The sequence below is a fragment of the Chrysochloris asiatica genome, unplaced genomic scaffold (assembly GCF_000296735.1).
Source record: "Chrysochloris asiatica unplaced genomic scaffold, ChrAsi1.0 scaffold00143, whole genome shotgun sequence".
Classification (NCBI taxonomy): domain Eukaryota; kingdom Metazoa; phylum Chordata; class Mammalia; order Afrosoricida; family Chrysochloridae; genus Chrysochloris; species Chrysochloris asiatica.
Genome location: NW_006408661.1, coordinates 2,173,653 through 2,184,966, shown reverse-complemented (window position 1 = coordinate 2,184,966; position 11,314 = coordinate 2,173,653). Strand labels below are relative to the sequence as shown.

The 11,314-nt window shown below is 37.7% G+C and overlaps 1 pseudogene; it reads left to right on the top strand.

Annotated features, from left to right (window-relative positions):
• Positions 1-1,066: 1,066 nt before the first annotated feature.
• The window catches only part of LOC102826552, an 18,872-nt pseudogene continuing 8,624 nt past the window's right edge, over positions 1,067-11,314 (top strand).

Below are 11,314 nucleotides of genomic sequence, written 5' to 3'. Positions count from 1 at the left end.
TGGACATGTGCTGATATGGTCATCTGCTTTTGCTTCTAGGACATGTTTAATGTTAAGCTTTGGCCCTAGTATTTAACTGAGTATGTATTTTGGTAATTTTTTAAGTTTTCTAATTGCTTCCAGGAAGATATAGTCAGGATGTGGTCTTCCCTTTTCACTATTCTTATTGCTTAATTCAGAGTAACGTTCACAGGTGTTGCCTGTTTCCTTGGTATATGGAAGCTGGTATTGTTTCTTGCCTGTGTTTTGTTGTTTTATAAAGTGTTATTGCAGCTTGGTTATTTGGCAGCCGTTGCTGACTCTTTTTGTGTAATGTAAGGAGACAAAGAGTCCTCTGATAGCACAAGGGAGGCTTTGTGACAGCCAAACAGCACCAGTCGGGTAGAAACCAAAACCAAAATCAAAATCAGAAACAAAAGTGATAATGAGAGAAAAACAAAACAAAAAAACAAAAACAAAAACAAAAACAAAAAACCAATGGGGGGGAACAGGAAAAGAAGAAGTCAGCACCAGAAAAAATAACAAGATTGAATAAGGCAGTCTCTAGTCAAAATAAAAAACAAAAGCGATAATGAGAGAAAAACAAAGCAAGACAAACAAACAACAACAACAACAAAAAACGATGGGAGGAAAAAAAGAGAAGAATTCAGCATCAGAAAAAAAACAACAAGATTAAATAAGTCAATCTCTAATCACACACACACACACACACACACAAAAAAGATCCTGTATAGGATTTCTAAGGAGCAGCTTTTGAGCTCGAACTACCGACCTTGCAGTTCAATAGGGTTTGCAGTCTGGTGCATTAACCCACAGAGCCACAGCAGGACTGCCTTGTTGCTGGTGGTAAAAACCAACTCAAGGCGTCTCAGCTTGGTCTGGCTTGTGCCTTGATGGGTGGGCCTGAGCCTCAGAGTTTGGGCAGAGGGCTAGCCTAGGCAGAGGAGGTGGAGGGCGGGGTTAGTGGCTGCAGGCAGATGGCGTCCCTGTCTGATGACATAAAAAAATGTCTCTCTCTGTCTCCCTGCGCTGTGGGCACCCGACCCACTCTATATGCACGCCGATAATGCCTCCTGTGGCAATGAAGTCCCCTCCCCTCACGAAGGATCGTGTTAGTTCCTGTAGCCCCGCTGGCTCTCTGGGTGAGCCCTCCTTCCAAACGGGTCTGCTCAAGCCCCACGCTCCAAGCTCCACAGTGGGCGGACGCAGTTCCGGAGTGGGAGCCGAGTGCACGCGAGTGCAGGCAGTCGGAAGCTCAAAATGCCCACCACTCCTCAGCAGTTTGATCCTTCAAAAAAGCTAGTTCATAATGTTGAAGGCTAAAGTCTTATGTTTGCCCAAAGGCTGTCTGTTTACCAGGCAGGGGCCTCCCCTGTGCGATACCACCCACACTTTCAACGGAGCCCGTGTACCTGTGCTGCCTGGTCAGGGAAGCGCCAGAAGTCACTTGAGAGTTGTTGTTGTTTTTTTTGTTGTTTTTTTTTAATTTTAAATTTTTTGAAAGACAAAAAAAAAAAAGGTGATGAGTAAATGTTTGCTTAAAAGAAAGGTAGGCAAACTTTTCCTGTCAAGGAGAACAACCTTTTAGGGTTTATATTCCATATATTCTCTATCATAGCTATCAAACCTTTACCTTTGTAGTAAGAAAATATCTATAGATAATATGTAAATGAATGTTTCTTGACCGTTTTCCAATAAAATAGTGTTTACCAGAACAGATATTTGGTCATATTAGACCATGAGCTATAATTTCACAATTCCTAGTTTGATGGAGGAGCTCTGGTAGCATAATGGTTACAAATTTGGTTGCTAACCTCAGGGTCAGCAGTTTGAAACTCCCAGCTGGGAGAAAGATGAGGCTTTCTGCTCTCATAAAATTTTACAGCCTTGGAAACACTGTATAGGGTCACTATGAGTAGGAACCAACTCCACAGCACATAACATATGAATCAATTGCTAGTTTCCAAAATTCAGTTCAGCAACTGATAAAGAAATTGATATATATTGTTGCTTAGTGCTGAGTCAGTTTAATTCATAGAAAACCCTGTATAGAGTTTTCTAGGAGCAGCTGATGAGTTTGAACTGCCGACCTTGCAGTTCAAATCTGCCTTTCAGTCTAGAGCTACAGTGCTACATCAGGAATATATATACATTATTTATTAGTTCAAACTGATCTTGTGGTCCAGCGTTTTCGAGATGTGTCTGGTGCACTTGAGATGCCAATATTGTGGGCGGAGTTGGACGGTGGCAGGAGGGGAGAGTAAGTGAGTCCTGGTGTGGTTCTATGGGTTAATGTACTGGACTACAAAGTTGGTTTGAATTGCAAGGTTGGCTGTTCAGACTCGCCAGCAGCTCCTCGTAAACTCTATACAGGGTTGTTATGAGTCAGAAATTACTCGAAGGCACTTATATATGTTGTTTGTTGTTGCTAAGTTCCATCCCTATATAGGATTTCCAAGGAGCGGCTGGTGAGTTTGAACCACTGACCTTGTGGTTCACACCAAATTTGTGGTCCAGTGCTTTATTCCACAGTGCCACACCATGAGAGAGCTCTGGTAACATAATGGTTACAAATTGGGCTGCTAACCTCAAAGTCAGCAGTTCGAAACTACCAGTTTTTCCACAGGAGAAAGATGAGGCTTTCTGCTCCTATATAAGATTTACAATCTCAGAAATCCTATACAGGGTTGCTATGAGTTGGAATGACTGTATGACAGATAACCACTACCACTATTTGGAGTCCTGGTGTGGTGTAAGGATGGTAGTTCAAACTCACTAATTGCTTCTCAGAAACGCTATACAGGGTTACTATGAGTCAAAACCCACTCCACAGCACTCAACAACAACATTTATGATGTTAGTTTAACTTAAATGATTATCTTTAGATATTTAAAGTCAAATGAAAAAAATAAAGATAAGAAGTAGTCACATGATGATGCGAAAGTTTTTGGAAGAAATATCAAAGAAGGCATATTTTGCTTACTCAGAATCCATTTGCCTAAATTAATAATCATTACAAAGCAATCATACCCACAGATGCTGAGGTTGGATCTCAATCCATTTTCTGAAAAGAGAGAGGCTATATACAATTTGGAATTTATAAAAAATAGCTTCTAGTAAAACTGGCAGAGAAGAAAAAATTTAATGAGGGAAAATGGTTCATTTTAACTTATTTTGTTGTTAATTTTCTTTACTCTAAAAAAAATTGCTCATAAAATAACTTTCCAGATTATTTCAAATATGCTGAGAAAAACTGCTCTGCTAACATTCCAGAATAGAGTCTATGGTGAATACAGTAGCTAATTATTGTCATACATCACATTTTTGACATTAATGGCATTTTAACAGATTCCAAAGCCTATGCATTTTCATCTAAGGTTTTTACTTGAGTATGAACACACCCAGTTTTAAAATTACTTTCCCCAAATATTTCAAATGTTAGCACTGTTTTTGCATATTTACTTTGGAGAAGAACTATGTGGCTTTTCTTGGAAGTAATAAGCTATGCTAACCAAGAAAGCATATATTTCTTTCATGTGTCCTATTATTAATAGCAGATTAGCCATTATAGAAGACTTAGTTTAGATGACAGTATGAAAGATATTTTTTTGTCACATCAGAGAGTGTCTAAGCTTTATATATGTTATAATCATGATACATTTAGTTTTTTGTACATTCCAGGTCGATATAAGTAGACTAACAACCTGGTTACAAGCATCATTAAGATGAGATACCAGGGAGCATACAATTTTTGATTAAACTGTTGATCAGTGCAGAGTGACCTTTGTGTCACTTGAAGTGAAGAAAGATTGCTAGAGTTGCTTTAACTCAAAATAAGAATTTATACAGAAGTCATTTTCTGGGATATCTGCATACAAATGGGTCAGTGAACAGCAATGATTGCATGCATCTGAATGTTTGTATGGGCTTCTACAAAATCAGAAATAAGTTGCTTTTAGTTTCAAACTAGGGCTAATTACCAGAGGAATACTTTAGAGCAGAAGAAGTCTATAAGCTGAAAGGGCAGAAGAAAAATTATGATAACAAAGAGATGAGATTTAAAGTTATAATATGTGTTTAGATATCAATTCGGTTTGCACAATTTAGTCCTTATATTAAAGATTTAGGGATTAACAAGGATGACAGCTCTGCAGTGTGTACCTCTGTTTGTGGATCTCTCCATCATTTTGCCCACTTGTTTGTGTGTGTGTGTGTGTGTGTGTGCATCACATTGGAGAGTAAGATTCTTCAGATTTTCCCATTAAAGTGTCATTTACGTCATTAAGTTGCCATCTCAGAATTCAACGAGAAAGAGAAATGTATCTCAAATATCCTAAGTAACAGGATTGTGGGAGACTGAGTTTATGCTATACTAACTACTACAGGTCAATAAAGCACAGGTAAACATCTTTCTGGTATGCTCTGCTTTCAGCCACGATCCATCAGACATCAGCAATGATGATATCCCTCATTCCACGGCCTCTTCTGAACCTGGCTTGAACTTCTGGAAGATCTCTGTCAATGTATGCTTGCAGCTGTTTCTGTATTACCTTTAGTAAAACTTTACTAGCATGGGATATCGAAGAGATTGTCCAATGACTTCCACATTCTGTTGGGTCACCTGTCTTTGGAATGGACACAAATACGGAACTCTTCCAATCAGATAGATGTTTTCCAAATTTCATGGCAGAGATCAGTAAGTGCTTCCAGTCCCATCTCACTTTCCTGAAAAATTTCAATTTATATTCCATCAGTTCCTGGTGCTTTGTTCTTTGCCAATTCCTTCAATGCACTTTCCAAAAGTGCATTGAAGGACCATATGAAGTATGAGGATTCTGGAACACTTAATTGTGTTCATGAGGAATCTATACATGGACTAAGAGGCAGTTGTTCAAACAGAATATGGGAACACTGAATTGTTTAAAATTAAGAAAGGTGTGTGACTGGGTTGTATTCTTTCACCATACTTATTCAACCTGAATGCTGATCAAATCATCTGAGAAGTTGGGTTCTATGAAGAAAAACGTGTCATCAGGACTGGAGGAAGACTCATTAACAACCTGTGATATACAGATGATACAACCTTGCTTGCTGAAAGTGAAGAAGACTTAAAATATTTACTGATGAAGAACAATGAGCACAGTCTTCAATATGGATTATATTTCAATATAAAAAAAACCCCAAAACACAAAAATCCTCACCATTGGACAAATAAACAGCATTCTTATCAACAGAGAAAAGATTGAAGTTGTCAAAGACTTCATTCTTCTTGGCTCACCTCTCCACACTTATGGAAGTAGCAGTCAAGAAATCAAATGACATATTGCATTAGGCAAATCTGCTGCCCAAGAACTTTTTTAATTGTTGAAGAGCAAAAATGTCAGCTTGAGGACTTAGGTATGACTGACTCAAGCCATGGTATTTTCAATAACCTCGTGTGCATGCGAAAGCTGGACAATGAATAAGGAAGACCATAGAAAAATTGATGCTTTTGAGTTATGGTGTTGGAGGAGAATATTGAAAGTTCAATGGACTGCCAAAAGAACCAACAGCTCTGTGTTCGAAGAAGTGCAACCAGAGTGCTCTTTGGAGATCAGGGTGGTCAAACTTTGTCTCTCACACTTTGAACATATTTTCAGGAAGGATCAGTTGCTGGAGAATGATATCATGTTTGATAAGGTGGAGGGTCAGAGAAAACTAGGAAGATCCCCAGTGAGATGGATTGGCAAAGTGGCAGCATCAATGGTCTCGAGCATGGCAACAATTGTGAGGTTGGCCCAGGATTGAGTAGTGTTTCATTCTATTGTACATAGTGTCTCTATGAGTTGGTACTGACTTGATGGCACCTAACAACAACTATTATTACAAGGTAGTATTTTGACAACTCTGTTGTCAGTTTTGATGTAAATTGTTGTTGTTGTTTTGTGCCATTAAGTAATTTCTGACTCAAGGTGACCCTGTATAGGATTTCTGAGAGCAACTGGTGGGTTTTAACTGTTCACCTTGCAGGTACCAGTCCAGTGCTTACCTTTTTTCTTTTTCTTTATTTTCTTTTAAGTTTCATGATTGCCTTTTACTATCAGTATAATTATAAGTCCAATCACAGAACATCTGAATGAAAAGCTCAGAAAGATAGCATTATGAGATTATGTGCTGCAATATTGTATGCAATATTTGCTATTACCTATATTGGTACTGTTTTTAATTCCCCTAAATTGGTTTCAACCCAGAGACCTTGCATCGAGTTTTTAAGGAATTCAGTGGTGTAGCAGTCCAGTGTTTATCTTACAGTGCCACAAGAAGACTATATTATTACCAAAAAGATATAACAAGATATACAAAATAATCAGAAAACAGACAGTTGAAAATGCAAAATGTTGTAATTCAAATATGTTGTAAATCAAGGAGCTTTGGTAGTGTAGTGGTTATGTATCAGGCTGTGAACCTTAAGGTCAGCAGTTCGAAACTACCAGCTGCTCTGCGGGAGAAAGATAAGGCTTTCTGCTCCCTTAAAGATTTATAGCCTCAGAAACCCTGTACAGGGTCACTATGAATAGATTTCGGCTCCCCAGCACATAACTGCCACCACCCCAGTTTCCTCTGGTCTCTGCTCACTTCTCTCCTTTAAGGAACCCTGGTAGTGTAGTGCTTACGAATCGGGCTGCAAACCTCAGGGTCAGCAGTTCAAAACAACGAGCTGTTGTGAGGGAGAAAGATGTGGCTTTCTGCTCCTGTAAAGATTTACAGCCTTGGAAACCCTGCACAGGGTCACTAAGAGTCGGAAACCGACTTAACGGTACATAACAACAAACTGTATATTACATAATGCAACTACATCAGTAATTAAATATTTCTTTTATTATTTACAACTTTAAAATTAATATTTAATTAACTTTCCTGCAGGAGTCCTGGCATGGTTATGTAGTATAAAAACTAGGCTAACCAGAATGTTGCTGGTTTAAACTCATCAGCCACTCTTCAGAAATCCATTGTAGGGTTGTTATGAGTTGGAACTGACTGAATGACACTTAATGATATTCACTAAAATAAATAATAATAATTTTCTGTATGCATTTACATTTTTATAAGAAAAGTTAATAATTTATGAAGAATAATACATTTGATTGTATTCATATTATTCAAAATAAATAAAATATTCAGTGTGAGCTTAAATTTGCACATCACAAACAAAACCTTTATGCATCCAATTTCATGATATATCTTATTGTTTAAAATTTTAACACAAATCAAAACTCTAAGTGATTGCACAGAGTAACAGAATCAATAAGATTAAAAATCTGTTTCTTCATATTAATGTATTAATTGATAAATTCATATGTGTCCTGATGTGGTGTTGTGGGTTAATATACTGGATTGCAAAGTTGGTTTGAACCACAAAGTCAGCAGTTCAAGCTCACCAGCTGTTCTTCAGAAACCCTACATAAGGTTGTTATCAGTCGGAATCAACTCAATGGAATTTAACAACAACAACTATGTGCAAAAACTTTTATTGCACTTAGAACTTAAACACAAGAGTATAAGTGTCTCAGGAGTTGGAGATACTTACTGAAGCCAACGTTAGTTTACATAATAATGAATGGCTAAATACTTGTTCTACTATGAATTATGTGTCTGATTCTATATCATATATAACAGGTTAACAGAAACTGTACAACTTTTCTTCCATGCAAAATCCACTTTTCCAGGGTGATTTATTTATTTTTGAAAATAACTTTATTCTTTAGAACACTTTTAATTTTACATAAAACTTATACAGAAAATATACCTTTCCTATACTATAGTGAGACAAGAAGACCAAGGTACACTGAAACATTGGCACAGAACAAACTGAGGTAGTAATGGAAGCACTCACTCATCTCTGCTAAGAAATATGGAAGACAAATACCTGGTCAACTGACTAGAAGAGATCCATATTTATGTAAATTCCAAAGAGAGGTGATGCAACAGAACGCAGAAATCATTGGACAATGTCATTAATACTGCATGCAGGTAAATTTTTGCAAAAGATAATTTTAAAAATGTCTGCAGCAGTACATTCACAGGGAACTGTCAGAGGCTCAGGTCAGATTCAGATGAGGACATGGAATGAGGGATATTATTGCTGACATAAAATAGATCTTGGCTGACAGCAGAGAATACCAGAAATATTTTTAACTGTGCTATATTGAAAAAGCAAAGGCTTTCAATTGTGTAGATCATGACAAGTTATAGACAATATTGTGGAGAACTAGTATTCTGGAACACTTAAGTGTGCTCGTGAGAAACAAGGTTGTATTTTTCACCATATTTATTCAAACTATATGCTGAGCAAAAAATGGGAAGCTGGATTATACGAAGAAGAAAGTGGCAGCAGGATTGGATGAAGACTCACTAACAAACTGGGTTATGCATATGATACAATCTTGCTTGCTGAAAATGAAGAAAACTTACAATACTTAATGATGAAGATCAAAGATCACAACCTTCAGTATGGGTTGCACCTCAATGTAAAGAAAAAGGTAATCAATCCCAGACCAGCAAATAACATAAGATAAATGGAGAAAAGATTGAATATGTAAGGGACTTCATTTTTCTTGGATCAACCATCAATTCTCATGGAAGCAGCATTCAAGAAAGCAAAGGACATATTGCATTAGGAAAATCTGTTGTACAAGACATACTTATTGACTTCCAGTTTAGGAACTGGATAAGCAGAGGGATTCAGCAATGTCTCTTCAATGGAGGCAGAGAAAAATCAGGAAAAACACTTTGCCAGTATAGTCCTGGAGCTTTAAACTTAATATAAAATAGGGGGAAAGAGTTTTGGGAGCCTACCAGTGGAGAAATCTGAAGGGGAGATAGTAAAGAAAGTGACCTATCAAATGGGACACTGCAGACACCCCACAGCCTTAGCAGAGGTTGGAGGTTGGGGCCACAAAAAAAACATGCTACAGCATGAAAACCACCTTGCAACTTATGGAAATAGAGGTGTGAAGGTAGTTTTTGTTTTTCTTTCTTTTTTACTTTTTTCTTCTGATCTTGTGCTCTCTCCTTCATACAGGTGGAAGCACACCCCCAAAAGTGTACAGCATTGTGTCCACAGGGTACAATTGACATTGTAATCCTGAGCTGCACAGAAGAAGGATTTTTCCCACTGTGCAAAGAGGAAATAGGTGAAAGTCCCTATCAGTCATAGAGGATATTCCTCCAGTATGATGTCTGACTTTAGGGCTTAGCCCTGAAGTTGGCATTCCTACTTGGGAAGCAGTTTTTATTTCTGCCTCACCTAACAAGGAAAAGCAGCTCTGGCCATACAGCCAAGCTGCATTTGCACCCTGTAAAATCCCAACATAAAAGACCAGATGCTATATACAATAAAAGTGTAAAAGCCAACACCTGTTAAAATGATATTAAAGGAAGAAGGGTGTAGTCATCTTGATAAGGATGCTGTGGATATGCAGAGACTGGACAGATTTTCAGAGATAAAAGTATGAACAAACTTTCTTATACTCTTTTCTATTTCTCTGTCTGCATACTTCCACTCCTGTGACTAGAACGGGTACTTGAACGAATGGACAATCCCACCCACCCCTGGAGGTTTCTACTGTGGATGCACACTGATCTGCTCAGCCAAGGCTATTGGACTAATTTGCTGCAGTTTTTTGTTTGTTTGTTTATTTGTTTATTTGTTTTAGCACTCCTTTTTCCCTTGGGATGGGAGCTTTCTCTCTCTATGTTACTCAAGGAAAGAAAGCAATTTTGGTCATATAGCCAAGCTACAAGTGCACCCGTTAATATCCCACCATCCATACAAGAGTCAATACCAGCTACTATACATTACATAGTTAACCAACACTTGCTAAAATTACTCACAGTTGTGTAATAAGGTAAGACTATCTCCTGATCACAGCTACCAGGAAGCATTCAAAAAGATTAATAATACAGAAAATTATAATTATCTAATTATTAACAATACACCTAATTATTGAAAATGTGCAAGAAACAACAAAAGATCTCAGCACAATTCCAGAAATAGAATAGAGTAACTGAAACAAATGGGCTGAAGGTAGACTTAGGCTTCCCATTAGAAGGAGGGCAGCCTTTGGAACTGCCTGAAAAGAAACTCAGGAGAATGATATTGAGGTGCATCCAAATGCTGTTAAGAGGGGCACAGAGGGGAAGAATTTAGGAAAACACTACAGGAACAATTAAATAAAATAGATGTAACATTAGAAACAATTCAACACCTACAAAAAGAGGTCCAAATGATTAATAATAGAATATCAGAAATGAACAATACACTGAAAGGACAAAGTAGTACATTTGAAGAGATGAAAGCCAGAACCAGTGAGTTGGAAGACAAATCTCTTAATACTGACAGGATTATAGAACAAGCACAAAAAAGGGTTAAAAAATATTTAAAAAGTCTAAAATTCCTGTTCAACAATATGAAGAAGAATAACTTGAAAATCATTTGAATTCTGGAACAGGAAGAAACACAGAAGACCACAGAGAAGATAGTTGAAGATCTGCTAAAAGAAAATTTCCCTAACATGTTGAAAGATAAGAGAAGTATTCAAGAAGATGAATGAACCCTAGGAAGGATAGATGTAAAAAGAAAATCACCAAGATATAATATTATAATCAAACTCTCTAAAATCAAAGACAAGGAGACAATCCTAAAAGCAGCTAGGGAAAATAAAAGTGTTACTTACAAAGCCAAGCAACTCAGATTAAAATCCCATCTCACAGTAGAAATCTAACAGACAATAAGGCAATGGAGTAGTGATTATGTGCCCTGGAGTCTGTTCTGACGTATAGTGACCCTATACAGGGTTTCTGAGGTTGTAAATTTGTATGGGAAAGGAAAGCCTCATCTTTCTCTTGTGGAACAGCTGGTAGTTTTGAATTGCTGACCTTGAGGATTGCAGACCAATTCATAACCACTACTCTACTAGAGCTCCTTAGGCAATGGATGACATATATAAAACCCTGAAAGAAAGAAAAAAAACCAAAACTGCCAACCAAGAATAGTCTATTCAGAAATGCTGTTAATCAAATAAGACAGTGCAAGGAAAACATCCCAGGGTAGTGTAGAACAAACAAGATGGCGGTTCGGGTGGACGTGTAGTAAAGAACTCCGCCAACAATAACACAGGGTACCCGACCAAGCAGGCTCAGGGGATGGTCCCAGAACTCTGGACCACATATAAAGGAATACTTAGAAGGTTGTAAGGCTTACAGCAGGGGGAATTTTTGGCAGAAGCAAGAAATCTATTGCTTTCTAGCCAGGATGCTTGGCTGTTCCAGGAGC